We start from the raw sequence: 5,152 nt of genomic DNA on the forward strand, positions 1-5,152 counted from the left end.
TCTGGAACTTCAAGAGGAACCTGGAAAAAGTTACATTTCATTCCTTGAGGTTCCAAATTGTCTGAGTAAGGTTTGTTTTAGTGGCTAAAGTTGTTGAGGTACCAAGGAAGAACTTATTGGGGATAAGTCATTATGTGATATTTGAGAAAAGATGATCGATGACAATAATGGAAGTTAGCTGGCTTGTTTGACCACAATGCTTATTTGCAAGAGCTGTATCATTCTTGGTCTAAAAGAGAAACTTCCAGAGAGTCCCTCCTGGAGAAGTGATTTGTGATGCACCATTTCCCTTGTGTATGTGAAAATCACCCCCGTGGTCAAATCATGAAAGGGGAATTATCTGACTCTTGGCCCATGGAGGTATACAGCATTTTTTTCATATTCTTTTGAGACTTGAGTTGTAAAGGAGAAAATCCTTTTCCTGCTAGGTCCCCTTCCAAGGATGTCTTAATTAGATGCCCCTGTTCACCAAAAACAAGAAGGTAGGGCCAGGTGGACACCACAGAGAGGAGCCTCTGCCCACAAGGAAGAGCCAAGTCCTGAAATCACCTTCAATCCAGCCATCTGTTGGAAATTCCAACCTTTTCCTATTGCCCAAGCAGAAGCCAGAGGAAGAAACTAGATTCTTATTCGATATGGCCTGTCCAAGCCTATTAGATCAGTCTCCAAGCTCGTATCTAGCACAACCCACTGCAAATTATTCATTCCCAGAGCCAGGTGGCTACATGCTTATGTCCATAAGGACAGTAGAGAGGGGATTTCATAGAGTCCAGATGTTGGCTCAGAGTCCGAGCTATCTGTCATTGTTGGGATGTCAGCTCAGAAAGGGCTGAGTCCACCTTTGCCTTCATGAAGGCCCAGGACTAATTGGGATGAACTAGGAGAACTTCAGTCTCCTGGTTATTAGTTCGTTTCTCAGGCTGTTGAGATGTTTCAGCAACCCAGAATATTGGAACGTCAAGGAAAGCCCCTCAATATTTTGTTTTAGTTGTTCCCAATTATAAAAGTGATACACTCACATTGTAGAAAATATAAAGGGTACAAAAAAAAGAAAGAAACAACAGCGATCAACAACAAAGATCAGTGGTTGTTGGGAGTTGAGGGAAGGGAGGGATAAATGGGCCAAGCACACAGGAATTTTAGGGCAGTGAAACTACTCTGCATGATATTACAATGGTGGATACATGTCATTTGCCCAAACTCATAGAATGTACAACACCAAGAGCGAACCCTAATATAAACTGTAGACTTTGGGTGACAATGATGTGTCAATGCGGGCTCATCAGTTCTAACAAAGGTGTACCATTCTGGTGAGGGATGTTGATGCATGGTAGGCTACATGTATGTAGGGGCAGCGGGGTAAGTCAAAACTCTCTGTACCTTTCTCTAGTTTTGCTGTGAACCTAAAACTTCTCTAAAAAATTGTCTTTAAAAAAAAAGAAAAGAAACAACAAAATCACCCATAATCCCCTCAATGCAATTACTTGTGTGCGTGTGTGTGTGTTTGTGTATAATTTTCTAGTAAATTTTTTTCTATAAATTTTTTACAGAACTGGGATAAGACTGTACTATATATTATGTATAAAAATATATATATTTATATATATATTAATAATTTTGGATCTAGCTTTGTTTTTCACTTAACATTATATTCACAAACATTTCTGCCATTCACGACTTTGGATAAACGTCAATTTTAATGCAATCCCCTCTTTCAATAGGAGAGAAAACAGAAGCTGGGTGTGGGGGAGTATGCCTGTTTGCACAAGATCACACACTATTTCACACAAACCCAGTGCTAGAATGGCAGTCTTGTCTTCTACCACTGGCCTGGTGCTCCTTCCACTATGTGATGCTGCCCAACTGGAAGGCAACACGTAATGCAGATACTAAGAGAAAAGGTGGGATGAGTAGGTCTGCCCAAGATCCCTCATGTGAAAGAGTCTATGGCATGACACTAGAACAGAGCCTCTGTGACTTGGGGGCAGCTGTTAACCTTTTTTACTGGTGGTACCTGAGGGACGTACTCAAGAGGGTGTAGGTCAGGGCTATTTCATATAAGGCAGCAGGAGGGGACAATGGGACAGAGTCAGTGCCACTCAGTCCTCCTGGGCCCCAGCATCCCCATGACAGGAGTGCACAGTAGACCTCAACGAAAACTAGAGCCATGACTCAGGATCCAGCCACAGCTCTGGTAATTCAAGGATCTTCAGAAAGGGCTATAATAATGCTTTTTAAAACAACTTTGTTGAGGTATAATTGGCATAAACTAAATTGCACATATATAAAGCATACAATTATTAAGTTTTGACATATATACAGACCTGTAAAACCAGCCAATCAATATAATGAACATATCCATCATCTCCAAAAGTTTTCTTTGTACTCTCTGGGGATTAGGGGGATGGGGGGTAAATGCACAACTAGGGGACACAGGGAGCACTGTAGAGGGGGAAGGGCATGCCTTTTACCCGCACTTGGGTGAGGCAAAGACATAAAGTGTAACCATAATGCTTGTACCCTCACAATACCCTGGAATAAAAAAAAAAAAAGAAGTTTTCTTTGTAATCCCTCCTTCCTGTCCTCTCTACCCACCCACTCCTCATCCCCATACAACTACTGATGTGTTTTCTGTCACTATATATTAGATTGCATTGTCTAGATTTTATATAAATGGAATCATACAGTATGCACTCTTTGGGGTCTGGCTTTTTTCACTCAGCATAATAATTTTGAGATTTATTCATGTTATGTATATAAATAAATATAATAGTTCACATATTTTAGTTGCCAATTAGTGTTCTAATATATAGATATTCCACAATTTGTTTATCTATTCACCTACTGAGGGGCATTTGGGTTGTTTCCAGTTTGGAGTTATTATAAATAAAACTATTATGAATATTCTTGTGCTTTAATGATGCTGAGTATCTTTTCATGGGCTTAACTGTTTATTTACGTCTTAGTTAATTTCTTTTTAATATTATGGGGTTCAATTTGCTAGAAGTTTGTTAAGAACTTTTGCCTCCGTGTTCATGAAGGATATTGATATTCATGTTTGTGTCTTGTCATGTCCTTGTCTGGTTTGGGCTTTTTAGAGTAATGCTGGCCTCACACAATGGGTTGGGTAGGATTTCCATCTCTTAAGTTAGCTGAAAGAATTTGTGTAGCATTCTTATTATCTCCTCCTTAAATGTTGGGTACTGGATATATTTGTACACCTACAAATATTCTTGAGCTTTGTTTTGGGATACAATTAGGTCACTTGGAAATAGTCTGTCTATCTTTTAAGTTTCGTTGGGCAGGACCAGAAAGGCGTTTACTCCAGGGCTAATTTTGCCTCACTACTGAGGCAAACTCTTCTGAGTGCTCTGCCGATGATTCATGAATTATGGGTGTTCTACTCTGATTGGTGGGAATAGGCATTATTCCAGGTTCTTTTTGCATTCCAGGGACTGTTCTCTCTAATGCTGGTTGTCTCCCCAGCTTTGGCTTCCTCACATGAGCGTGCTAATCACTAATCAGCTGAAAAATTGAAGGGAACTCTGCTGATTATTCAAAGGGGACCTTCTACATCTCCCCAGTGCTTTCTCTCCCTGCAGCTCCCTGCTCTCCAGGGCTCTGCTCTGTGAGCTCTGGCCACCTTGGGCTCCCCTGACTCCCAGCTCCACCTCACCTGAGAGAGACTGCCAGGATCTGTCTGAGATTCCCCTCCCCTGTTCTGCAGCCCAGAAACTCTTCCCGAGCAATATGATGTTGCAATTGCAGGGGTCATCCCACCATCTCAGGATCACTATTTGTTGCTACCTGATATTCAATGTCCTAGGAACTGTTGTTTCATATCTTTTGTCTAGTTTTTTAGTTGTTTCAAGTGGTAGAGTAAATATGGTCCTCATTATTTCATTTTAGTCGAAGTAGAAGTCGTTGATAGTGTTTTGATGGATGAATAACCTGAGGATATAGCAATAACTTAGGATATAATGGACTGTGCAATACAAAGGACTTCTCTCATTTGTCTTCTATATTATTAAGTTATGCTATTCCATAACTTTTCTTCCACTGATGATTTTAATACCTCTGTTGCATATGTACTTTTATTAAAATCCTCCCCTATCTCACTATCCCTGTTTTTATCTCACCCTATTGTATTTTCATCTCTACCTGTTCAACCCTGAGGTTTTCTGCTCATTTAATAGAAGTTATATCTTCCTGCAACCTAGTGAGAGTCTTGTCCAATAGGAAATTACTTTCAAAAATCTGGTACTGTGAGGCTTCTGGATGAAGCTTCTTTTCCTTGTTTTGCAGCTCTGTTTCATAGGCTCCATCTTGGTCATTCATGGGGACCTTTGTAACATACAGAGTGCGTCAGCGACCTGTGGTCTCTTCTACTGTCCATCTGGATAATGGTTAACTCCCTTCTCAGACCCACAGCCTCACATCCAGGACCTAGCAGGCTTTCATCAGGCTTGAGATGGAACCTTTGCTCCCGTTGCATGGCTCTTTGGTTCTTTGAACAGAGAGTGTATGGGTAGCATTGCCTCCCCCAGCAGGCATTACTGTGAGGGCTGTCTCCACCACTGCCTGTGCCTCCAGCACTTTATTGCTTGGTGGTATTACAACACCTAAGTTGGATTCTCCACTGCCCATCTTCCTTTTATTCCCTGGTTCATTGTTTTCTGTGACTTGTACACTTCTGGTGGATATTGAGAAATCATCTCTGATGAGCATGGAGATAGCACTCATACTGTCTCAAAAAATAGAATTCACACAGTAAAACAGAGGTGCCCAGTTTTCTTGTTAGTAGTAGATCTTGTATTTCTGAATCAGAGGACAGAGTGTGAAGAGACAAAGTTTTCCTACCTAACAGAGGAAAAATTTAGAGGGAAAAGTTATTCTATTCCTGTGGTACAATAAGTCACTTTTTACATTTTCTTAATCCAATTGATTAGGCTTGCAATTAGTCAAAATCCTTCCTAGTTTCTAGAAATTGGTTTATTATCAATCCCTGGTTTTTCTTTTGAATATTCATCTCTCTATATTTGTCTTTAAATGTATTTGGGAGGCTGGGCGTGGTGGCTCACGCCTGTAATCCTAGCACTCTGGGAGGCCGAGGCGGGCGGATTGTTTGAGCTCAGGAGTTTGAGACCAGCTT

General features: G+C 40.9%; 1 protein-coding gene across 3 annotated transcripts in view; it reads left to right on the forward strand.

Moving 5' to 3' along the window:
- Positions 1–5,152, forward strand: part of DGKG (diacylglycerol kinase, gamma 90kDa) — a 154,428-nt gene that overhangs the window by 23,595 nt on the left and 125,681 nt on the right. The gene's annotated exons all lie outside the window — the stretch shown is intronic.

The sequence above is a fragment of the Propithecus coquereli genome, unplaced genomic scaffold (assembly GCF_000956105.1).
Source record: "Propithecus coquereli isolate 6110/MARCELLA unplaced genomic scaffold, Pcoq_1.0 Scaffold10, whole genome shotgun sequence".
Classification (NCBI taxonomy): Eukaryota; Metazoa; Chordata; class Mammalia; order Primates; family Indriidae; genus Propithecus; species Propithecus coquereli.